Genomic DNA, 27,788 nt, shown 5'->3' on the forward strand with positions numbered 1-27,788 from the left:
GCGGGGCTAATAATTCTGACTTCACCTGTATACACACACATACACTCAACGGTCACTTTATTAGGTACTCCTTATGCCTTAAGATCTGCAGAGCGTGTAACATTTCGAGCCACCCGGCTCTTCATCAGACCGGGTGGCATTCATTGGGTGGCTCGAAACGTTACACGCTCTGTGTCAGCCTTTTTAATTCAATAAGTTTGTATTTTTGGAGCCTTGGTGTTGCCGCCTTTGATTTACATTTAATTTGCACCTTTTGCGGTTTTGGCTGAGCACCCAATTAAGAGAGATGTGCGTGCTTTTGTACAGTTTTTTTATTTTAATTTTTATTCAATTGTCAAAAACATCCAGATTGCCTACATTTTCTTGATTCCAGCTTTGTTTAAACTGTACAAATATTATTGAAAATCATTCAGTTTGTGTCAATTTTCAAGACAAGAAATGTTGTGAAACCCCCCTAGTGCATTTCCAAACTGTGTTCATTCATACAAATCCTGCTTTATAGCCTGAATTGAATTATCACACCACACTAAAGATGCAAATACACGTAGTTGTGCTTTGTTATTTGGTTTATCACAAACACAGGCGAATGGAGAGTTGCTTCTGCAGATGTGAAATGACACAAGCGTCTGCTGCTAAATGAATGCGGTTTCTGCATGTGGCTTTGACTGATTTCAATTTTCTGACTCACCTTTGAGTTTATAGTGGCTGTTTGTGCATGATGTGCTCTAAAGCCTGTCAGGGTGCACCTGCTTTATTTTAAATGCTTTCTGCCTGGATGGATGTTCTCCAGTGGTGGTTTGCAAAAGTTTTTTTTTTGAGCACTAAGCCCAGAGTTAGAATAAATCATGCTTCTTCTGAAAGTTTCCGGCTGTGCAGATGCTTGAAGGTCCTTTTCATAAATTAAACTGAGCTGTGCTGGAAAAGAGGAAACTGACCATGCAGGGCTGTGTTAAATGCTGTTATAGTGATGCACTGTTACTTGAATGAATGAAGACAAATGAATGAAAGAAGGCATATTAATTTATACTTATAATAATCTCTTGACATGAAAGAATCTTGTGTTATTGTTAATAATAAATATTTAGTAGAATTGTGGTTGTTTGACACAACTGAGAAATGAAAATAAACAACACTAATAATGTTGTTTTATTTGATTATATCAATAATAATAATAATAATAATAATAATAATAATAATAATAATAATAATTGCAATAAATATAACATTTTGTTGTTATAAACAACAACAACAACAACAATAATTATAATAATGATAATGATAATAATAATAATAATGATAATAATAATAATATTAATAATAATAATAATAACAAAATAATAATAATAATAATAATAATAATAATAATAATAATAATAATAATATATAATTACAGCAACATCATTATTAATATTATTATTATTATTATTAGGTATTTTATTTTATTTTATTTTATTTTATTTTATTATATTAAGGTCATTTTTTATTTTGATTTAACAAATGAATTAATTTCTCTGTGATGGGTTGCAGCTGGAAGGGCATCCGCTGCGTAAAACATGCTGGATAAGTTGGCGGTTCATTACGCTGTGGCGACTCCAAATTAATAAAAGGACTAAGCCGAAAAGAAAATGAATAATCAATTAATTAATCGACATTATATATTAAAACTTTTGTTTTATTTTATTTTTTTATATATATATATTTAAAAACCCATGTATTTTACCTTATATTGAATACAACTAAATATGAACCTGTACATATTGCATTCAGATAAGCTTTGTAAATTATAAAGAGAAAACTTGTCTAGCTGTATTTGATGACCCGTATACTAAAGAACACACGCCATGTTTTCATCTGTTTCTCCATCCCTTCAGAAGCAGCATTAATAAAACTCAAAGGCAGTTTGTTGATTATAGCATCTGTTTGTTTCCCCTGACGTGTGATCCTATAAACACCCGCATCTGCTTTTCTGAAAGTTCCCCAACAGTTTACCTCCTTTTAATATTCTCCTTAGATGTTGTCAAAGCGTGTGACATTTTAAAAGGTCTACCGTGCGATACATCGCTGCGAAGAAAACCTGACTGTGATTTGCGATACCTTCATGCGTGACTTTGTTTTATTGGTTTATTTATTTATTTCCCTTACTAACTTTTCTCCTTTGTTTTTTTTTTTTTTTTTTTTTTATCCCAGTACAATTGAGTCAGTGGATGGTTATGATGTTATGCAAATCAAGTCTCAAGGGGACAACATGACAGGCAGCCTAAAAAAAAAAAAAAATAAATAAATAAAACAACGAACAGGTGACTCTTCAGCAAATACGCTTTGAAAAAAAGCAGGATTCCACACAATACATTCTTGTTATGCCAACTCAAATCAATTAAGTTTATTAATTAAGACAATTAAGTTGTCTGGACAAAACTCAAGAATGTAAATTATTAAATATAATATATATATATATATATATATATATATATATATATATATATATATATATATATATATATATATATATATAATATAAATATAAAATATATTGGAAAAGAAAGAAGAGGTGAATCCGCTCGCCATGCATAAACTTTAAATAGTGGCGAGACAGCATTTCAAATCGAGGTTCTACGTTTGTTTTGGAGGTGTCATCAGGTTTGTTATATTAAATGTAGCCTTTTCCTTTCCACCTCTTGCAAGGCCAAGTTTAAATATCTTACAGTTTGCTATGACAATGTTGTCGTCATCAACCTAATAATAGGGTTGGGTACTGAACCGGTATGCACTGGATCAAATAACCATATTAATTTTCAATGCCTAATTTCGGTGCTGCAACAAGAACGTAAAGCAGGTCGCGCACCAGAAGCGCCGCTCGGCGACGCGCAGCGCCATGCATGTTAGATTTCGCAAGTCAGCGGCTGTCTGCAGCGCCCAGCCACGACTCATGACTGTTCGTATTTCTGCCATGCCACAGAGCGCCATCTGAATAGTTTCATTTTAAATAACATGCTAATGTGCAGGTCTGGTGTGTGATAGTATCAACTGTCATGTGCGCACCATGCCGCGGCTCTGAGCGGCGCATCCGCTGTGTGACGCGCTTAAGAAGCATAAAGGGGTGCATTAAAGGTACACATAAATAAGCATTGTGTCACACCATCTCTTAATGTTTAATTCTAAACAGCTTTGAGGGATATGGAAGTCAGCGATGTCAGGCGTTTGTTATTGTAGCTTATAGAAGGCAAAGCGCACAGTATGGTGCATGCGGCGAGCAACTCACTTCATCAACACGCAATATCGCGTTCATCTAATTTGCTTGAACTAAGCTTTCTACAGTATGGCAAGCAAGGATTCTGACAAGCCAACATGCAGCAGATGTTTTACAAAAGTTGCGTGTGAGGGAGAAACATGTCAAACTTATGAAATGTGAGGGTTCATGGAAACAACTTAAAGGTGAGGAATGGACTGCCTTTGATAGCTTGTGACATCATCTGGCTAATTATCTGAGTATGTTTAGATGGACACTAATACTCTGATTTTAATATGATTAAGACAGTACTCTGATCATGAGTCTACTACGTAAACAGTCATTTTTGATTATCTTAAAGGGTCACGAAACACCAAAACACATTTTTTGAGCTGTTGACAGTCGTATATGTGTCCCACACTGCTAAAAACACTATTAGGACACCTATATTTCAATAAAAAGTGTAAATTGGTTGTTTTTGCGTTATTTCAAGCAAATTTGTACTTCCTGTTTGAAACGAATTTTTGAAGCTGCGTCACGGTCATGACATAATAGCGTGTATTGCAGCATGCAGACTGGACGTCTGTGCCTGAGTGAGTCTTATTACGTCTTACAGTGTGCTGCATTAATGCATGAGTAAGGCTTGGTTCAAACCAATCAGCGCGCTCTATTGTGGAACTTCATTAATATTCATTACTGTCACCGTGTTTACGCCACAGAGACGCCACGTTGTGTTGGCAAAACAAGCGTGAAGTGTTGCTTTTATAGTTTGCTGCCGTTAAGTTTCGTTTTCATTTTCTCTCTGTGAGAGCTCAGTCTCACGTGTGGATTAACAGTGTACGCGACGCTCGACAACAATAACTTACGTGTCTAAGGAGGATTATTGTTTACCTGAGAGCTGTTCTCATCTGCAAATGCTGAGATCTGAATTCGCTTTTAGTATTCTCTTCATAAAGACGCGGCTCTAGTTGCTGGTGATTGTCCTGTCTCTACAGATTTGGTAAGTGAGCGACCAGTGCTCTTTGTTTATTCAGTTTGTTCGTATCGAATTAAGTTACTATTGCACTGAGTGCAGAAATGTTAGCACCGCATTTTGTGACCGGAATAACACACGCGGCTTTCTGACGCTACCTGCCGTGTGCATCTAAGTTTCCGGGAAATGCAGAGTTTTTTTCTCTCTCATTCGCCGTGCGGTATCAAACATTGCATGAAAAATACACGCTTGCAGCAGTTCCTTGAATCAAATATCTCATTTGTCGCGAGAGGCATGAATGAATTCCCTGTAGAAAGAGCCAAACTGCAGTTAAAGTCCAACTTTTAATAATTTGGCAAATAATTCGACTACAGATGTCCATGTAAACACAGTCACATTGTCCGCTGTGGGTGTGTATTTTGACTCTGAAACTCGCGCGTGCACAAATAGACACTCCCACACCATCCCACTTTAGTTCCTCCGACACTCCCCCCTAAACAGAGCTGGACACGCCCACTTTTCTGACTTTTTCCAAAGCAGAGGTGTGAAAACACCCTGCTGAAACGAGGGGGTTTCATGGCCCTTTAAAAGACCACAGACACAAACTGCGGAGGAAACATTTATAGGTTGGTGATGCAGTGACGTTGATGGATCTATGTGCTATAAGATGCAACTGGGAATAATGAATGTAACTTTCAAAAAGCAGCTCATGTAAACACCTGAATCATATTATTGTCTTATTCAGATTAAGCCAAATCACTAGATCACTGATGTCTATGTAAAAGTAGTCACAAGCCCCAAACCCAGAAAAAAGGTGTTGCCTGATTTTGATGACAGCCTTTCCACAGGTTAGTAGTAAGCTAATGTAATGTTTATAGCATAATGCAAATCTTGCATTTAAATAAATGATCAAAAGAAATATATTAATGCAATTCAAATATGTAGAATATGAATTGATGTTTACTTTAAACATATTATAAATATATTTATATTGTTCAATTATAATGATTATATATATATATGTCGATAAATTTTGTGGCTAAAAAGTATCGGTTCAAGCACCGTTTTGGCACTGGTACAGTTTTAAAAGTATCAATTTAGCACCAGTATTGAAAAAAAACCCAAACGATACCCAACCCTAGGCCAACTGGGAGGACCGGGAGAGTTCCCAGTGGGCCGGTCCATTTTTTCGTCGCGAGGGCCGGTGTTTCTAGCTGCTTGCACTCTCAGCAGTCGCACTTTTTTTTCATTAATTTATTTATTTGACTATAGCCTCCGTCTTTTTAGTCATTATTTTGCCGCAGCTCCGCTCTTCTTATTTGTTGTCTCGCAGCCCCATGAGCAAGATGCAGCCTGCAAGGGTAATGATGATGATATAAGTATCATTCCGGCCAAACAAGCCTAACAGCACCATTGTGGTCCAGTGGTCAGCATGTTGCGTTATGATGTCAGTGATCCATGTTCGATCCTCACCTGAGTATTTTTTTATTTATTTATTTTTTATTGTTAACACATATAAAACTGTAAGGTTGTTGAACATTTGAAGTTCTAAAGCAGCTGTTTTCTTGAAAAAGACGTGATAGTGTATTTAGAAACTGAATTGGAAATGGCCTTATTTTAATATAGTCAGTCGTGAACTGAGGTGAGCCGGTCTAATGCTTGAAACTCCAGGGTTGAAAAGGAGTCCCACTCCGGCCCTACCCAACCCTACCTAATAATACCTCCAGACTGCAGAAACACCTGCGCTTTCTGCTTCAAGCTACTTCCATGTATTTCCTTGCCAACATATATTCAATAGCATCGTGAACAAAGTGATTTCATGCCTTAGTGTTGCTGAAAGGGTCAAGAAAGAAGTCTGAATATGTATATGTCTATAAATAGAGTCCTGATCGGGAGGTCTGAAACTGCGTGATCGGGCCCGATTTCCAGTGACATGAATATTATTGGTTTTAAAACTTCACCCAGAAACTGTTATAGTAGAACTATTTAGTAAAAAGACTCACAGACTTCATGTGTTTGAGAGCATTTTTTTTTTCTTTAAGGTCAGGAACTGACATGAGTGAAAATGTTGTAAGCTGGCGAACAGAAGCTGAACACCTTTCATCTGAGGTACCGACCACCAAACTGACTTCTGTCAGAGAGGGAAGAATTTTAAGCAGTCCTACTGTACGCTCCTGACCTTAAAGCTAATAACTTGTCACCCGTTTTTCTGCTGACAGATGCAGTCGGCGGCCAGAGCACCGACAAGCTGTACACAATAAAATCTCAATCCTGTCCATACGACACTTCTCTCTCGCTCTCCGCTCACGTCTGTTTCTCACCAACCCCTGTCATCAGATTTCCAACAGAAGATGTGTATCGATTAATGCGCAGTGATCATTTACGTAAGCCAGCATCAGGTTTTACTTCACAGTTCTCAATATTTTAGCATGTACGCACGAGCATCGTGTCTTGTTTAATGAAGAAAAAAGTGCACATTGGAAATTCAAACAGAATGTTTTATTTGCTCTCATCGATTCGTTCTGTGCTATTCATCATTCTGTTTGTAACTGTAAATGTTTCAGCCTCAGTTCAAGGCTGCGAAATCCCCCTACAGCATTTCCAAACTGTGTTAATTCATACAAATCCTGTGTATAGCCTGAATTGAGTTTAAGACTGCATCTGTGCTGGATTCAAGAGGAGAAATGTGTGGTGAGACACCACTGAAGTGATTCACTGCTGGACTGTGTGTTTGAGCCATCGGACTGGTGGGATTTTATTTTTTATTTATTTATTTATTTTTTGCTTGGAAAAATGAGATTCAGGGTGCTTTCACATTTGGTTCATTTGCCTGGACTGTACCCAAGTTCGATTGTCTCCCCTTGCCACCTCCTCGGTTGGTTTGTGTTCATACTGTCTTTTTTCCTTCTGAACCCTGGTACGCTTGCGTCATCGAGCGGCTGTTTTGTTTACGGCCGTTGCTAGGTGACGGCCAAGCAAGCAAGCGCCGAAATGGAAAGACTTCCACACATCGCGGCCATTCTGCTTTAACTGAAAGCTTTTAGACATACAGAAAGCAACTTGCGTCCATCTGCCGCAAAAATATTATGCACATTCAGAACATCACACAGCGTCTGCAGAAGCTGTTTTTGGAGGAGACAAGCAGACATCGCTGTGTTTGCCCTGGCTCAGTCCTGCGCGTGTCACTAAGGTACGAAACAAGACACACACACGAACAAACGAACGTTATGAAAACGATAGTTTGTTGTAAGGTTGGCAGTTCAATATAGTTCACTTCCGTTATTTGGTACGATTGCATTCACATCTGAAGTGAACCACACCAGAGTTTGCATGAACCGTACCCCAGACCACCTCTTTCAGGCGGACTCGGGTACGGTTCACGGGTCCGCACCCGGGTTCAGAAGACGCATTCACACTAGCTAAACGTACCGTACTATGATGTCAAACGAACTCGGGTGCGGATCAAAAGTGCTAGTGTGAAAGCACCCTCAGATTCATCGCAAGCCTCCTGTTTCTCTTCTTTCTTTTCCTTCAGACAGAAACACTAATCAGTGTTTCTAAATATTTTCTATGAAAAGGTGCTAAGCTCTGCCTGAAAAGTCACTAAATGTAGCCAGATTACATCATACGTCAATTTGCATATGACATCATCACGTCCAGCAGTTTCTGTTTGTATAACAGCCTATGGCTAATAATGGGATATTTATATGTGCACTACGCTTTATGTTCAGAGCATCTGGAAAGTATTCATAGCACTTTTTCCACATATTTTTATGTTACAGCCTTATTCCAAAATGCATGTAATTAATTTATTTCCTCAACATTCTACACACAATACCCCGTAATGAAAATGTGAAAAAAAGATTTTTTTTTTTTTTTAAATTGTTGCAAATTTAGTAAAAAAAAAAAAAAAAAAGCTGAAAAATCTGCTGTCTGATGAAGAGCCGTGTGGCTCGAAACATTACACGCTTTGTGTCAGCTTTTTTAATTTAATAAATTAGTATTTTTGGAGCTTTGGTGTTGCCGCCTTTGATGAATATTTAATTTGCACCTTTTGCGTTTTTTGGTTGAGCACCTAGTTTAGAGGGATGTGCGTGCTTTTGTACAGAGTTAATTCAGTTGATTGGACATGATTTGAAAAGGCATACACCTGTCTTTATAAGGTCCCAGGGTTGGCAGTGCATGTCAAAGCACAAACCAAGCATGAAGACAAGGGAATTGTCTGTAGACCTCTGAGACAGGATTGTCTCGAGGCACAAGGCTGGGCAAGGTTACAGAAAATTCCTGCTGCTCTGAAAGTTCCAATGAGCACAGCGGCCTCCATCCTTGATAAGTGGAAGATGTTTGGAACCACCAGGACTCTTCCTAGAGCTGGCCGCCTCTTCCTAGAGCTGGCCCCCCATGAGCTACCCCCCAGCTCATGGGGGGAGAAGGGCCTTAGTCAGGTGGTGATGAATAACCCGATAATCACTTTGTCTGAGCTTCAGCGTTCTTCTGTGGAGAGAGGAGAACCTTACAGAAGGACAACCATCTGTGCAGCAATCCACCAATCAGACCAATCATGTAAAACGATTCCTTTAAACAGTATAATAATTTATTTCAACAGTGAAAATGGTTTATTTAAACAATGTAATTCATTTAAATTGAAGAGAGTGAATACTGAATTCCAACCTTGAATACTGATCCCAACGCTCTTGAATCTAATCACTCTACCAGAATATTACAGAGACGGTACCCTCCCATGTGAGTCTCTGGGCATCATCGCAGGAACCCTGATCACCCTACCAACCTGTTTACTTTTTATCCTCTTACTTCCATTCCACTTCATCTCACTTTTCCTTACCACCATTTTCATTCAGACATCCCAATAATCAAGTCTAGCTCAAAGTGTGGTGTGGTTCATGCTTATTTTGGGTGAGGCAGTGGCGCAGTAGGTTGTGCTGTCGGCTCACAGCAAGAAGGTCGCTGGGTCACAGGTTCAAACCTCGGCTCAGTTGGTGTTTCTGTGTGGAGTTTGCATTTTCTCCCTGCCTTCACGTGGGTTTCCTCCGGGTGCTCCGGTTTCCCCCACAGTCCAAAGACATGCGGTACAGGTGAATTGGGTAGGCTAAATTGTCCGTAGTGTATGAGTGTGTGTGTGGATGTTTCCCAGAGATGGGTTGCAGCTGGAAGGGCATCCGCTGCATAAAAACTTGCTGGATAAGTTGGCGGTTCATTCCGCTGTGGCGACCCTGGAATAATAAAGGGACTAGGCCGACAAGAAAATGAATGAATAATGCCCATTTAAAAAAAAAAAAATGTTGGCAACAATCTAAAACGGTATAATACTATGCACTACAAACTAAAATGATCTTGTAGCTGATTTGATATTTTATTCTAGTCAGTTTTGGAGTCACATAGACATATTTTTGGTATCATTTTCTCAATCAAACAGAGAAAAAAAAAACTAAATCATTAAGATTAAGATGAATTACATTATTGTGTGATCTATTTTTGTATGAACTACAACCATTATACAAGAGTTGCATGAAACTTTAAAGGTCAGAGAGTGTAGATTCCTCGAATGCCTCACCTGACTATTACATTGAGCTGCTTTTACGCAACCAAGCAAAACTCCATTAAGGATTCATCTCCCATCACTCTGAAGTTCTCCTCTACGGAGCCCCGATAATGAAACAGCAGACAGCAGTGGTCCAGCATGTTCTCCAAGACTCTGCTGCCATAAATTGACCACACACAGTCTTCTTCTTCAGTTCTCCATCTCTCTAAAGTCTCCACTCAAACACTGACACACTACAGGCCGAGCGCTGATCAATATAAACCCAGTCTTCAGCCTTGCTAAGATATGGACCAATAAAACCAAAAATGAGGTTAATATGGCAACTGTAGGCAATGGCCTTAATTATCTGACAAACTCTATTTAAATGGCAGCCAAACTCATTCAAGTTCACCTAAAAGGCTGACCATCCATGAAAGACAAATGCAGAGGAGGAGGGGATAATGTGGAGAGTCTCATTGGGCAATTGATTCTGCTTTTGCTCTACAGTTTAGTTAAAAACATCAATGACCTGCACCTTGATATACAATGTTTAAAATAATTTGGACTAAAAGCCTCTGCAGTGACCAAAGTTTAGTTTTAGCATCTTGTGTGAACAGAGAAATGGACCAAAGGTTGCTTTATTGATAAAAGGAAGTTTATTTATTTATTTACTTTTTTTGGAAGGGATCACATGGGACACATTGGGCCTGCACCACGTTGTTTAAATAGCAAAAACAAATTAGCGCCATTTTGTGGACTCATGGGTGTGCTGGTCAAAATTAATGCATTTGTATAATGTTATGATTCATTTTATTATTATTATTAATTTATTTTATGGATATTTATATTAGTTTTAATAAAAACAAGTTCAGATTTGTCCACCTGTCAGGTTTGGGAGATCTATAGCTGGTGTGTGGTGAGCGCACTGGCGCCATTGTCCAAGTGGATGCTGCACACTGGTGGTGGTGCGGAGAAACCCCTCTCATGATTGTGAAACGCTTTGGGTGTATGGCCATATATGATGAATGCACTTCATAAATACACAATACTTACTATCTATGCACACCAATGCAAATCTCTGATATTATTTACCCTAATTAGTTGATTAATATCATTTGATAATCTACAAAGTAAATAATATGATCAGCTTAGTAAAAAACGAAGACCACCATTTCATCTCAACAAGTTGTACAATTCAAGGTATAATTCACAAACCAAAGCACTAAGCAGGTAAAAAATGTGAAAGCAGCTGATTAATTCTTATTTTGATGAAATATGGGTTAAACTGCATATATCAGCAGCTCATACTTGGGAATTAATCATGGAAACAGGTTTGGCAGAAAACTGTTTTCAATGATCCCAGCTTGCCAAACCTGGTCACTGCCTGCTGACACTACTGATGACTGCTTTGGAACCAATTTAGCAATCGTCCAAGAAGATATATCTGGCCTGCAGTAAAATAGTTCAATTGGAACAATTAAAAACCATAAAAAATAATGATAAAACTACTAAATGAACAGTACAATAAAACAAATAAGCAATTACCTAATTAAATACATTTGTAAATAAGTACTCAGCATAATTAAGTTTAACCCTTTTTAAAAAAAGGAATATTTGTGTACATTCCTCAGTGATTATAGGCAATGTATTTTGGTGCATTTAAATAAAACAGATATATTAAACAGATATTTTTATTGAGCTAATATTTTAGTCACCAAACACACTTAGAAATTGAAAGATGATACAATTAAATTCAAGCAAAATATCACAAAAAATAAAATAAAAAATAAATAATAACAATGTTTTTTCAATGTTTTTGCTTCTCTTGATTTTTCCGTTTAAATTTGTAATTAAGGTTTTTCTGTCACATATACATTTGGCTGTGCTAGTTTTTAGACAGTTATCATGAGTTGTTTTTGTTAGATAAGCTCCAGATTTGGCTTCAGTACTGACTAATCTAATGTATATGCACAAATATAATATTGTAGAGCTTCTTATTAAAAATATACATTTAAAAGAGAGATTTGTTAGGGGTGAATAAATGCTGAGCACTGCACGAAAAAATACCAACAACGACAACAACAACGACAACAACAACAATACTACTACTACTACTACTACTACTACTACTACTACTACTACTACTAATAATAATAATAGTAATAACAATAATAATAATAACAATAATAATAATAATAATAGTAGTAATTATATAAATAATGATAATAATAATGATGATGATGATGATGATGACAACAACAACAACAACAACAACAACAACAACAACAATAATAATAATAATAATAATAATAATAATAATAATAATAATAATATAATAATAATAATAATAATAATAATAATAATAACTATTATTATTATAATTATATAATACTCCTGATAATAATAATAATAATATTAATAATAAGCAAATGAATAAATACATACTACTACAACTACAACTAGTACTACTACTCCTAATAATAATAATAATAATTAATATACAAATAAATGAATACTACTACTACAGTGTACTACTACTACTACTACTACTAATAATAATAATAATAATAATAATAATAGTAATAGTAATATGCATAAATACAATACCTATAAATACATAAATTCAATAATTATTATAAGTAACATAAATGGGGGAAATTAAATAGAAAATAAAAGTAAAATATGAATCGTAAATCAAACGTAATCACATTTACTACAGTTTAAACTAACAATAAAACTACAATAATACACTGGTAAACAGATAAAATAAGGTAGTAATAAATAGGTACATGCTAATATTTCCATCTTCATGGACGTCAATGGATTAGAATACAGCCACGGCACATTTACTTCAAACTTAACATCAACAAACGCATTGAAATGTTGCATCACTATCCAAAGATCTCAAAAACACATTCCAAAACATTAAAAAAAATATATGTATATATGGTTAAGCAACATGATATATACCACTGGTGGATTCTCCAAAATATGCAGTAAACCATATTAATATTAATGCACTTCACTCCGACAGATAATGTTGAAATCCGTTCCCCAAAGCATGTGCAACAGTAATCGTAAAGCTTGCCTTAGAAAGCACCACTAATAAAATGGAGTGACAGCTATGCCAAGTCCGTGGGGGAAGAAGCAGAAAAAAAAAAAGGTGTTCGTGAATTCTGGGAATTGGTGATGGTATCGGCAGTATTTCCAATGCTAATGAAGGCCAGGAGTTTGTACAGTCATTGTAGCCAGAAGCTTGCCACTGTGAACACACGTGTGCAGAGACTGCCAGGCGGCCCACTTCAGATTTATTTGGGATAATGATGGAAAGGAGAGAGAGATAGAGAGAGCAAAAAAGAAGTATTTCCTCCTTTGGGAGCTCCTCGAATTGGGACGCCAGCACCTCTTTTGTATGCTGCTCTGATGAGACTGAAGTCATGTAAGGTGTGTGTGTGTGTGTGTGTGTGTGTGTGTGTGTGTGTGTGTGTGTGTGTGTGTGTGTGTGTGTGTGTGTGTGTGTGTGTGTGCTTTTTTTCCCCGACATCGGCTGCCAGTCATTCTAGTTCTAGTGTGTGCTTCTCTCTGCAAATGCATTCTGGTAGAGAGCATCGCGGCTTTAACGTAGCACTTAAAGTTAAAATCAAAACCATTCACATTTTTACAGATTCAGGAATTTTTCACAGTATTTCCTATAATAGTTTTTCTTCTGGATAAAGACTTATTTGTTTTATTTTTGCTTGAATAAAAATAGTTTTTAATTAAAAAAAAAAACATTTTAAGGGTCAATGTTACTAGCCCTCCTAATTATGATATTTTATTTGTATAAAATAACTAACTGTCGTTATACAATGACTTGCCTATTTACCAACCCAGGCTCATTCTGAAAATGTACCCCTATATACAATTCTGGAGAGTGCCAAATTTGACCTAAGAGCTATGTTTTTATTTTATTTTTTTGTAGTTTTTGTTTTTACGAATCCTCCAGAGGCCGCTGTAAATGCTTTTGAGTGCCATTCGCACCTGCTGTTCTCACATAAATCCACCAGAGGCAGCTGTTGACTGACCGGCAGACCAAACTACCCATCCTCCCCAATTCAATAAACCCACCCGACAGTGTCTTCGAAAGCAATCCAGAAATAGAAAAGCCTTCTTAGACACCTGATTTTACCAGTTTTTCGTATTTTACCACATTCTCACTCTGTATTTTACTTGTTTGTTTTATTTATTTTTGCATTTGTTTTTGTCTTACTCGCTTTCTGCAACTGTTCTTCACCAGACTCAAACCCCGTCGCCATGGTCAACTCCTCTCTGCGTTTCAAATCCGCCAACGTACCTTGCAAGCCACTAGACAAACTGGTAACAGCAGAAAAGCCGTCCATATGAAGGTAAGCGGTCATCTGGTAGCGCAAAAAAGAGACAGCTTCATACCGCTGCGCTGGAAGCACGACGTCCTATAATTGCATTTAAAAAGGCGGCACATGTCATGTTCTGTTTCTTTTATGTGTATGCCAGTGTTGATTGTAACTAGGGATGCTCATTTCAATTAATTTTGCTAACCGATAACTCGTTAATCGAATATTAGTTTATAATATTATTTAGAGCAGTATAATCAAATTATTTACACATGTACACGTCTTTAGTAATATAATAAACAAAATAAATGTATGTATACAAGTTTAGGTTAAGGAAAAAAAAACTCCGCCCATTCCAGCTTGTTGTCAGAAAGACGCAGAGCAGAGACGAGACAAGTTAACAGAGCAATAGAGAGGAGTAAATTTGAGATTACACAGAGATTAAAAATGGTATGTTTCAATTCCTAAACTGTCCTAAAATCTGAACTAAAACAACTTCACTAAGGCCAATTTAGCTTATTCAATTTACCTATCCGCTTGTTAAGTGTGACATCACGCGAAGTGGCTTCCGGGTCCAGCCGTTCTATTCAACTGAATGGGGAGACTCATGAAATCAACCCAAGCTCATTCTGGAAACGTACCCCCGCGGGCGTTTCTGGAGACCGCGATTTACGTGGCCGGAGGTACGTAAGGCCGCGTTTAGTTTTTTTAGAGCGAACGCCGCGGGGCAGTGTGGCGCCGCTCCGCCCCTCCTCTTCGCGCTCGCCGGCCGCCTCAGAGTGGAGGGCTTTCCCGATGCAACCAGTTTGTCCGCTTAGCTCACAGCGTTGCGTAGGCCCCGGAGGAGGAGGAGCCGGCCGCGGGGACGACGAACGGGATCGAGTCCGGGGAACAGCGGTTCCGGAAATCAGGTAAGACGAAAAACGGAATCCGAAAAATAAGGGCGAGAACGCGGCGGGATCCGAAAACGCAGTCGAAATTGAAGACGAGGGCTTTTGCTTTTTTTTTTTTTCTGGACGGCTTTTGCGAACCGTTGCTCGGGTTTAGGGAAGGAGGAGGAGGAGGAAGAGAGGCGCCCGAGACGCGAAAAAGCGCGCACAGCGGACTCTCGTGGATCTGCGAAAACAAAAACCGCTCGAATACGTACCTCCCGGGACGTAAATCGCGGTCCGCAGAAACGTCCGCGGGGCTATGTTTCCACAATGAGCCCGGGTTGCATGAAATGGTAATAATAAACGTTTTTAAAGCGATTTAATACTTTCGAATATCATGTTCACAATATATATATATATATGTTCATGCCTAATATACGATGGCCAGAAAGTGATTTATTTTTTATAAATTGTTAAAATTTTGGTATTTGTGATGCAGCAAGCCCAGAGATTGTTGTGTACGCTATGACTTAATATAAAATTAACTTTAATGTGTGATATGAATAAAAAGTAATCATAAATGAAGGATTTCTCAACTCAAATGAGTGGCAGCTTGGACCCGGAAACAGTATTGCATACGTCACCAACACGTCACCACTTAATAAGCTGATACCACATGTCTTTGGACTGTGGGGGAAACCGGATCAATCAGAGGAAACCCATGCAAACGTGGGGAGAACTAGCAAACTCCACACAGAAATTCCAACTGACCTAGTCGGGGGCTCAAACCAGCGATGTTCTTGCAGTGAGGCGATTGTGCTACCCACTGGCCACCGTGAATTTATTGAATTCATTTTAATTAGTTTTATTTTAGTTTAGTTAAGGCAAGGTTATAGGGTAATTATATATGAGAAGAAAAAAGAAGAAAAAAAATTGGCAGGTTGTAAAAAATGTATATTTAGTGCACTATTACACTGCAATATATCATATTTGGATCTTTTAAATATTGAGTATATCCTTACACGTTGATATAACTATAAATAAAACCGTGGCCTTCTTCTTCGTCTCGACTGAAGCAAATCCTTACAACGATTAATCCTAAAACAAACATGACACTTGACTGATATTCAAACCTACCGCACAGTGAAAAAATTGAATAAAAATAGAGCGAATAAACTAATCGAATGAAAGATAAACCACCGAACTAAATAAAGAGCAGAAGCTGAGATCTGAGACTGATAAAACGGCCCTGCAGAAGAGATCATCAACCACAGAAAGCTGCTGAGATGACTGGCGTATCGGCTGCTGAAATGGGAAAAACTTGGAGAAACTTCACTGTTATATGAGTTTCTGATGAACAGCAACTTAAAAATGCGCTCCAAGATACTGTTGGCAGTCGGCAGTAATCATTCATGTCACAGCGGAGAGGAAATTGGCATCTGGGTGGAGAATCTGCCGATGGTAGAAGCATCCCAAAATCATCCTCCATGCTTTTTTTTCTTTTTATATTCAGGACCACTGAAAGATGGTGCTTTACAGATGATGGGGAAAAATAAAACGGCGAAAAGTAAACTTAAGTTGACAAACTTTTGCTTCCTGTATTGTTTTTTTCGAGGTAGCAAGAGGAAGCATGCCAGAAATATGTGTAGATAGCATTAGAAATGCATTATTATAATTACATAGAAATATAGGAAAAGTATTGAATATACATGGTATTTGCCACATTTTTAAATGCCATTACTGTATAGGACTATATCTTGCATAATGCACTGTTTTTTTTTTTTTATTAGAATATGGAAAACAGTACATAAATTGGCATCATACAAATACAAAGAAACACCAACAAAAAAAAAAAAAAAAACAACAGCAATATAGTCAGGTACTGGGGTCTGTTCTTCGTAGCTCGCTTAAATGATCTAAGATGATTTGGCAGATCCTGGATCTTTTAGGGCTCTCTTTTGACGGTCCATGCGCAGAGCGCAAAACGAAGGGCGCAAACGCTTTCAGGGCGTGTCAGGACGCGTCAGGACGCGTTCATGCCGTGGCGCATGGTCTAAAAGGGTTGAGTTTATTTTCTTAATGAGTTATAGGTGTGATTTGAGAATAAACAAATTAGAGTCTCATCTCCCATTCCCTTTAAGAGCCAGAGTCGCGCCAAGAGCGCATTCACTATTTACAGATGTAAAGTAAGTCTAAGTGGAAAAAATGAGCATTTCACATGCAAACAATTAACAGTTAACAGTTTTTTAACAGAAAACTGTTAAACAGAGCATCTACTGCGTGAGAATGAGAGATAATGGAACTACTTTCACTTTCGCTCTTGGATAGGGAAACCTTTACGCACAGACATCAATTAGTCTATAAATAAATACTTTTGTTTGTTAAGCGCAAATATTCATTTCAAAACTATTTCTAAATTCAGATCTAATTTCCAGAAAACGAATAAATGAATAATAATAGCAAAATGCTCAAAAAAATAACTCAAAAACCTGAGTTATATCCTTAAACACATGCTGTGCCCCATATGGTCTAAAACCTGGCAGGTGGACAAATCTAAGCTTGTTTTTAATAGAACAAATATAAATATGGATATAATAAATAATACTGCTAATAATAATAACATTATGCAAAAGCAAATTGCTATGAATGAACTGAAAAAGCCTCCCGAGATGAAGAAGACATAAAAGCAGTGATTTTTCATATTTATGTGGGCTAGAAAATAATATGTTTTGTAATATTTTAATCCTTTATATTTATACACTATATCTATTCTTATTATATCCTATATATATCCTTAATATTAAATTTTTTCATATGTAAAGATATTTGCCTATTGCTCTCTTGTGTGTATTAAGCAGAGTGTAAGCGAGGCGCAACTCTGCGCCGGAGTTTAGACCGGGTTAGTTTTGGTCTAATGAAAAATCTATTATAGTTTCTCAAAATAGCAACGCGCCAGCGGTCCGCCTCAGAACGCCTCCCTTTTTAGAGCAGAACGCCTATGGGCGCACAAATGAGCGCTAATGCATTTGCTATTTAAACAGCGTAGCGCAACGCCTCAAAACCACTCTTGCGCCAAGCTGAAACTACCAAAAGACCATTGCGCCGCGTCTTGCGCCACACTGCGCCGGGTGTATGATAGGGCCCTTAATCTTGATAACTGATCTCTGGCTAATTTGGTTCTTCAAACAAGTTTGTGAATTGGATTAAAATGTCTGGATGAACTGATCTTTCGTTTTACAGTTAAAGCGGATTTTCCTTATTATAGTACATATAGTAGTATTATAGTAGTTGTTTTTTTTTAATCGGTGTAAAGAATAACTGGATGTTTACAAAAGCATTTTGATATTGGTAAAGGTGTCTGCAACTTTTATGAAGCATCAACTCACCGTCATATTAACTGTCAAAACATGTTTATGACTGCATAAATGTATTATTACTTTTAAAAAGTCACATATTGCGCATGTCTATTATCATACACAAATTGTACTAAAGCGATCTAAAAAGTACATATCAATAAGTTTTCTCTTTGCACCATCAGGTGGCAGTCTTTGTACTTTCATTTCGGTGGTGCAGATTGCATAAGTTTTATTAATATACAAATTTATTTATTTTATTAATAACTATAACTTTATATAGTTTTAAAAAATGTATTTTTTCAAGTGTATATAACTACTACTGTAAGAAAATATCAGAATTCGGTTCATACTTTCTGTATTATCTTTGCTTGAACTGAGCCGATCTAATCCTGTTTATCTGAATTAAACCTGCTTCTGACCAGGTTTGAGCTACCAGAACTGTTGCTATGACAACAACTCTCTGATCAGATTTGAAGAACGAAACGATCCTGGATCGTGTCAAATCGTCTATAGCCAAATCCAGCTAAATGAGTAATCCACGTTCGAAGAACGGACCCCTGGTAGGTGGGTGTGTGTGTGTGTGTGTGTGTGTGTGTGTGTGTGTGTTTGCATTTAAAGGTAACTTGGTAGACAGGTCAAAGTAAATACATAAGGGACAATAACAGTCAATAAATGAAGCAAGCATCACAGATATAAATAAAACAGATAGAAAGAAACCAGTCATTGGTAAGGAGTAACAACAATGATTAGTAATGTATAATAGTAATAATGACTAATAATTATTATGCATAATACTAACTGACAATAATAATAAATCACAAGTACTACACCAACTACTACTACAGAAAGTTACTAATATTACAACTACTACTGCATCTACTACAGCCACAACCGCGACTTCTACTATTACTATTTCCTGCACTGTTTTAATACTGGACAACTTCTGCAGTGTGATAATGATATTTTATAGACTTCTAAATCACTGTTTGTTGGCACTTCATTTCTTGTCAAACTGAAGCCTAAAGTCATGTTTTTCACTGTTTCACTTACTGGCAATTTGTGTCCATTTTAGGTCCTGTCCAATCAGCTTATACTTGTACCGGGCCAAGAAATATATTGATTTAAAAGCCCAGTGTTCAATAAACGTATCATTTATCCCATTCTCATGGTGCTTTTATAGACTCCAAGCATCAGCATAAGGGAGGCAGCCAAAATAATGTATTTTGGGCCAATTGTGTAATCAGCATTGATCTGTATTTTGTTTACAATCAATGGTGTTATAGACTTTGAGCTATTGGAGAATATTATTATATAGTTTACTTCTAAACAAAGTAATTTATATATATATATATATATATATATATATATATATATATATATATATATATATATATATATATATATATATATATATATATATAATGATCTATGTGTGTGTGTGTGTGTGTATATAAAATTATTTATGTGTGTGTGTGTGTGTGTGTGTGTGTATATATATATATATATATATATATATATATATATATATATATATATATATATATATATATATATATATATATATATTAGGGATGTAACGGTATCAGAATTTCACGGTACGGTAATACCTCGGTATGAATGTCACGGTACGGTATTTATTGAATCATTTACAGGAAAAACAAAACTTTTGAAAATACTCCAAAAAAGTGCCAAAAGTGTCAATGACATACAAATTAGCCATCTATCTGTAAGCTTTGAAACAGGAACTTCAATTTTAATAACAAAAAATTATTAAACCATGTAAAAAAAAATAAAGTTTCAATTTAGTATTGTTGAAAACTCATCACATTCAACATTTAATCACTCACTCACTTACTTAGATAGAGATGGGTTTAAAGGAAAATTATCATATAACTATAATCTGGTAAAAGCTGGTCTCTCTGGGCATTTACAATGTCCCCTGCAACAGAAAAAAACCCTCTCATTTGGGACTGAGGATTCTGGGACAGAGATATGACTTGGCCCAGGTTGACAGCAGTGGGTAACGTTGTGCATTGTCTTTCCCCCACTTAAGAAGACAAACCATGAGTGAGATAGAGGTCTCTTTGCGGTACAAGTCAATGTCTGCATCAATCTGAACAGTGTGCTGTGTTTCTGCAGTCCCCATGACTGCTATTAGTCGTATTCCCCAACTTGCAGACACGTGCACACATAGGGCTCAACCTGTGCAGTGCACATGCCCTTTTTAGTCTTGGATAGAAAGTGCCCTTCCAAAACGATCAAAAGTGCCCCCGCGACGCGACACAACCTCCGTCCAGCCCTTCAGTAGACAACACTGCTCTTGAGTATGCGCGCTCAACCCCCCCCTCGGCGCTTTACAATACGCGCGCAACAACACAGCTGATCAGAACGCGCGCGACAACACTGCTATTCAGTACGCGCGCGGCGACAACACCCGCTTTAGGTTCGATCATTTCCATCTTTTTTTCATCTCCGCTACTAGCAGCACACCCCATTTCCGCATTACTGGATCTGTAGCGACAACAGACCGCAAAGGATTATGGCCACGCCTGGGCTGATGGGAAATGTAGTTTAAGCTACCTCCCGTTCGCTTCATTCGCCTGAGCAAATTTTCTCAGAAGACCTATAGTTTTACCGAGTCATGCGACTTCGGTAATATCGAAAAAAATTAATATTGCGGTATGACGGTATTTACAATACCGTTACATCCCTAATATATATATATATATATATATATATATATATATATATATATATATATATATATAAATATATGTAATTAAAAAGTGTGATTTTAAATAACTCTGGCCAGTAATTTGAATCCCATAGAGTCTCAAAGCCACAATAATGTGATGCGAGCAACGTGACACGTGAATCTTTGATGCGACATCCATCCTGAGTAACTCTGTGGATCAAAAAGTGCAAGAAAGGCAGAAAAGACAGGCAGCTGCGTCATTATCGCGAAATATCGAACGTGTTCAGAAAGACTGCCAAACGTTACTTACCTCCTAACAGATGAAAATCTGTCCCTATCCATGAGGTTCTAGGCCAGGGCTATTCTGAACCCGGCCTCCGAGGAAATTTACTCCGGGCTTCCAAATAGTGCAACCAAGTCTTGACCATGTCTACATGCCAAAATGCATCTATTTCCATCTATGTGATTGGCTGATTAGAATTTTGCATTAACAAGATGTTGGACAGGTGTACCTAATAAAGTGGCCGGTGAGTGTATATAAAAAGGCCATTTGATGTATTGTAATTTCCTTAGCATTTGCGCTGGTTACACCAGATTAACACACACACACACACAACACTTCAGCTAGTGTCTGGTGTCTTTGTAAAGCTGCCGCCCTCCTTCTCTGATGTGGTGTCAATGTCGACCAATCTGCTCTTGTCAAAGTGTTAGCTTTAATTGCTTTCCATCATGTGGACTGTTAGCCTTAAATGATGAAGGTGCAAGGAAACCACTCACTCGTGTAATCCTATTACCAGGCCTGGCTCACTACCTCTGAGCGCCGGCCATTCACACGGCCCAAGTTCTCTTCCAGCGCTAATACAACCAAACAAACTAGCTCTGCTGTTCTCAGCGCTGTCAGACCAGAGATTAAAGCCCTCACCCAAAGGCTCGCTGCCATCCGTGTCCTGATTGAATGCACTAGTGATGATTCGGAGAGGAATGTGTTCTCCTTTTAAGATGACTTCCCTGGTAAAAAAAAAAAAAAAAGGATCTGTTTAGACCAGCATGAATATGTGGTCAAGGCTAGTTCATGCAGGATGAGCTGCTGCAGCAATGGAGAAATGCTGTTCATTAGTTTTAGCTCACAAAGCGAGTTGACTTGCAGATTGAGATCAATCATTTTTCAAGCTTTGAACATCATCCTAGAAGCAAGATACATTCTGAATGTGCGTTACTTTTCTCAATAATTCTTACGATGGGAACACCAATTCACAATCCAATGTGGAATAATCTGAGCAACTACTAATACATATATTCTCCACACATGCAGAAGATTCCTGCATCATGATTTTGTATTTATTACATATAATAAGCTTGTACACTTGACGTTTAAAAGTGTTCTATCTATCTATCTATCTATCTATCTATCTATCTATCTATCTATCTATCTATCTATCTATCTATCTATCTATCTATCTATCTATCTATCTATCTGTCTGTCTGTCTGTCTGTCTGTCTGTCTGTCTGTCTGTCTGTCTGTCTGTCTGTCTGTCTATATATCTATCATTTTATTGCTCTACCCATCCATCCATCCTCCCATCCATCCATCCGTCCATCCATCCATCCATCCATCCATCCATCCATCCATTCATCCATTCATCCATCCATCCGTCCATCCATCCATCCATCCATCGTTTTGTCTATCATTCTAGTTCTTTCTTTCTTTTATTTTTTAATATTTCTTTATATATGTCTATCAATCTTTATTTTATTATTATTTAATTTATTTTATTATTAACTTTTCATCCATCCATTTGTCCGACCATCCATCCATTGTTCTATTGTTTTGTCTATCAATCTATTGTTTTATCTTTCTTTTTATCTTTCTATCATTCTATATTTCTTAATACATGTCTATCTATCTTTATTATTATGTATCCATCCCTCCATCCATCCATCCATCCATCCATCCATCCATCCATCCATCCATCCATCCATCCATCCATCCATCCATCCATCCATCCATCTATAGAGTTGTCAATCATTCTAGTTCTATCTTTTTATCTCTTTATATTTCTGCTATATTATTTGTTTTATTTATCATTCTAATTCTATCTTTTTTTCTATCTTTATTATTATCTTTTTATCCGTCCCTCCGTCCGTCCATCCATCCATCCATCCATCCATCCATCCATCCATCCATCCATCCATCCAACAAATTGTCTATCATTCTATAGTTCTATATTTGTTTTTATCTTTCTATCATTCTTTATTTATTTAAACATGTCTTTCTATCTTTATTAATATTATTTCGTTTATACATCCATCTATCTATCATTCATCCATCCATCCATCCATCCATTGTTTTGTCTATCATTCTACTTCTGACTTTTTTTTATCTTTCTATATTTCTTTATATATGTATATCTATCATTATTATCTTTTCATCCACTGCCCGACCATCCATCCATCCATCCATCCATCCATCCATCCATCCATCCATCCTTCCATCTATCTATCTCTTCTATATTTCTTTCTATAGGTCTATCTGTCTTTATTTTTTATATTTTTATCCATCCATCTATCTGTCTGTCTATCTAAAAGCAAAATGTTTAAGTAAAAAAAAAAGAAAAAAAAAAAAAAAATATATATATATATATATATATATATATATATATATATATATATATATATATATATATATATATATATGTATTTTTTCAAAGTTGTTTCCATAGTTATTTCTGTTCTGTAACATAATTAAATAACATGAGTCTTTTTTTATCTTCAATAAGGACAGTTCCATTACAAATTTGTGCAAATCTTAAGCAATATGACATTTTCATTATCCAGTGTTATGCAACTGAGTCTCAACGTTTCTCATTATAAATATTATTAGGTTAACTCATATGTAGCTATTATATTTTGCTCTAAGCTATCTTTATTGGCAAGTAAAAGACTTTATATTTGGAAGGGGCTGCATATGTGGTTTAGGATTATATTTGATTTTTGATTTATTATTATTATTATTGCCTTTAATTCGCTTTACAGACATCTCCTTATCTTTGTTCCACATACCAAACCATTCTGGAAAAAAAAATACAGTCATATGACATGTGTACGCCATGTTACCTGTAGATGTAAATGATTATCATAAAAATAACAGTCCACTGCAGTTTTGCTACATGGACACAAAGCTTCATTCAAAGCTTGACTTATTTCATTGCCTTTCATTATAATATAATTGAAAAGCTCTGCAGTGCTTAATTGTCAGATAATTATTTTTTGTGACTTTCAATGTGTTCGGAGGATTATGAGTGAATGAAGGACGAGAAGGATAAATCTGATGCATCCTTCAAATCCGGCCGACTCAAGGAGGAGAAATGAAGGTGGCCTAATAAAGATCCTTCAATGTCCTTTGATGGAATCGGAGGATGAGGAACTTTAGATTTGCAGACTTTTATGGCAAGCAACTATTGTTTTAAAAAGAACCACCTAAAAACCTACTGATTCAAATGATCTGGTCTCTACTTAACGATTCACTGAATTAGATGCTCCAATTAGGGCTGCATTACCCCAAAACTATTGAATAGCTTTGCTGAACTCTTGCAACCCTGCAACAAGCACTCACAGATGCTTTTCTTTAGGCTCCACTTACTCATTCACTGATTTAATAATCCAGTCATCAAGTTTTCAGGGAAATAAAAATTTCACTGTTTTTCCAAATCAGAAAAAGCCAAGATTAGTAAAAAAACAGTACACACAAGAAATTGTACACACACACACACACACACACACACACACAATTGCAATGCACAGCTATCTTAACGAGAACCCTAAACATAACCCTAACATAATTATTGTATGCTAACACACACACACACATATGCACGGGCACACACTCAATTGTACAGCTTTTTTTTTTTTACATCTTTATAGGGAAGCTAAGCCTAACATAATTTTTATAGCACAATTAACTCTAACAATAACATACAGAGCATCCCACACATAGACTATATATAGCGGGCCACCCAGGTATATTAATGGTGCCCAAGTATATTTAGTGACACATTTTATTTACTATTATTAAAATCCTTTTACAATTTTTGTATTCGCCCAAGATAACCAAACACCTGTGGTCGATTAAGCAATGGAAAATCTTCTCTCATTTAGCCATTTGGTTCTGTGTGTGCGAGACCTGTCAGCACAGACAGACAGTCTCACTTGCTTTGCAGACCCAGAGAGACGCACCTTTTTGGGACTTAAAAAGTTTGTTTGTTTGGTTTCTAAATTTCCTAAAATGTCCAGGATTCAACTTTTGCTTTCACTTTCTAAAGCTTGTGTGCGTTTTTGCATTACTCTTTCGTTAAAGGCGACGTGACACTGAAAGAACAAGTAAATAATAGATTCTTTAATCTAAATGACTCAGAAAACCTTTACTACTCAGAGAGGATGAAATGACTGGTCTAAACTGGCTGCAAAATAAATGTACACCATTAGTAGTGATTAATCAATACATTTGCCATTTTTAAATAATCTTTAATTTTGTAATTATTATACTTTTTACAGATATTGCCTGCTTTTATTTCTCTTCCTGTCATTTATTTCTCATTTGCTGCATATTTTAATAATTTGATGATGTTAATATAGTACAAAGGCTATTTTCAACCCAGCCCATTCTGAAAACGTACCTCTATATACATGTCTGGAGAGCACCAAATATGTCTCAGAGGTTACGTTTTTTTTGTTTTCGTAAATGGCGCTGTGTACGCTTATTCAGATCTGAAATTTATCTTGCGAGTGCCATTCACGCCTGCTGTTCTCATGTAAATCCACCAGAGGCCGCTGTCAACTGACTGACTGACTGACTGACTAACTGACTGACCCATCCTCCTCCTTCCCTAAACCCAAACGATTATGTTTTCAAAAGCACTGATTGACCTGCCCACCCCTTCAATAAAACCAACCAAAAAAATTCTAAAAGCAATACAAAAAAATAAAGCCCTTCCCTGATTTTTATATTAAGTTACGACGACATAACACATATAAGATAAATGAAGTCAGTACAAAATAACCGGTTATGATTAGGGCAGGCACGTCCATAAAGGCTGGCAACCACGACACCCCACCCCGGTCCTCACTATCATTCAACGGTCATTTTGTGGCACTTCCGTTTTCATTTTTGGATTGAGTGCGGCACGATCGTCGTTTGCATAAAGGGTCAGTTCAGTTTGCTCCCGCCCTGGTTATGATTATTACTGAACCGATACTAAATTGTCCGCATCTACGTCGCTGTGCACCGATGAAACAATTAATTTTGACAACCCTAGTAACCAAACTGCATAAATAAAGCTAGCATTGGGCATTTAACATCAATTTCAAACAAATCCCGCTCATATCTGATAAAAGGCATTCAGTGAGGACGTACCCCCCCCCCTCCTTCCTGTTCAGATACATTTCGTAATCCCTCCAACAAGCATGTGTAATCCCTCAACACACATGACTCACAAACACACACGATCATCCCCAATCTGCTCCCGGAAGTAAACACAATGTCCTGCATTCGTTCATATGCTGTATGAAATGCAGGGTTCCACACAATTCATTCATGTTGGCCCGAAAAAATTAAGTAACGTAACAAATATAAGTGGATTGGACTTAAAATGCTTAAGTTGCATCCAAAAAATCCCAAGACTTATGTTATTTTAGCTCATTTAAAATACAGTGCATCTGGAAAGTATTCTTAGCGCTTCACTTTTTCCATCATTTGTTTATGTTACAGCCTTATTCTAAAATGGATTAAATCAATTGATTTCCTTAAAATTATATACACAGTCCCCCATAATGACAATGTGAAAAAAGACTATTTGAAATTGTTGCACATTTATTAAATATAAAAAGCTGAAGAATCAGATGTACATCAGTATTTACAGTCTTTGCCGTGTAGCTCTAAATTGAGCTCAGGTACATTCTGTTTCCACTGATCATTCTTGAGATGTTTCAGCAGCTTCATTGGAGTTCACCAGTGGTCAATTAAGTTGATTAGATATGATTTGAAAAGGCATACATCTGTCTATATCAGAGGTTCTCAAAGTGGGGGTCGGGACCCCACGAGGGGTCGCGGGACAATGAAGGGGGGTCGCCTGGTGATTTTCAAAAATCAATTAATTTTTATTAAACCTTAAGACTCACTGTATTTTATCAATAACCTACTGAGGAGAAAAAAATAGTCATTTATCGTTACTATAAACTATATAATTACTATAGTAGCTTATAGTTAATAGTTCTATTGGATTGCGACTTCTCTGGTAATTACATTATACTAAAGACACAGCAATACTGTCAGATGCAGCAGATTGATTTTATAACACTAGGTTAAACTTTCTAGCCCATTTACAGCACTGACATACATAAAAAACACAAAGAATAGACTTAGGTCTATTGGTGTGTGTGTGTGTGTGTGCATCATTGCATACAAGGTTTCTGTATTTATAACCACCACCTCAGAGAATATTGGGGGTCACGAGTCACTGGCATTGTCATTTTGGGGGTCGCGGGCTGAAAAGTTTGGGAACCCCTGGTCTATTTAAAAGCCCAGGGTTGACAGTGCATGTCAAAGCACAAACCAAGCATAAAGGAATTGCCTGTAGACCTCCGAAACAGGATTGTCTCGAGGCACAAAGAAAGGTTACAAAAAAAATTCACAATGAGCACAATTTCAATGAGCACAGCGGCCTCCATCATCCATAAGTGAAAGATGTTTGGAACCAGCAGGACTCTTCCTAGAGCTGGC

At 37.0% G+C, this 27,788-nt stretch overlaps 1 long non-coding RNA gene across 4 annotated transcripts in view; it reads left to right on the plus strand.

Moving 5' to 3' along the window:
- Window positions 1–27,788, plus strand: part of LOC137495392 (uncharacterized) — a 211,069-nt gene that overhangs the window by 161,514 nt on the left and 21,767 nt on the right. The window contains exons 4-5 of one of the 4 annotated variants that reach the window (XR_012405389.1): window positions 6,242–6,308; window positions 6,419–8,209. The exons of 2 other annotated variants lie outside the window; for them this stretch is intronic. This is a non-coding gene — a long non-coding RNA (uncharacterized lncRNA). Of the gene's footprint in view, window positions 1–6,241; window positions 6,309–6,418; window positions 8,210–14,014; window positions 16,804–27,788 lie in introns of those variants that run through there. One more of the 4 variants, XR_011015228.2, reaches the window with a different exon arrangement.

This window comes from Danio rerio, chromosome 1, assembly GCF_049306965.1.
Source record: "Danio rerio strain Tuebingen ecotype United States chromosome 1, GRCz12tu, whole genome shotgun sequence".
Lineage (NCBI taxonomy): Eukaryota > Metazoa > Chordata > Actinopteri > Cypriniformes > Danionidae > Danio > Danio rerio.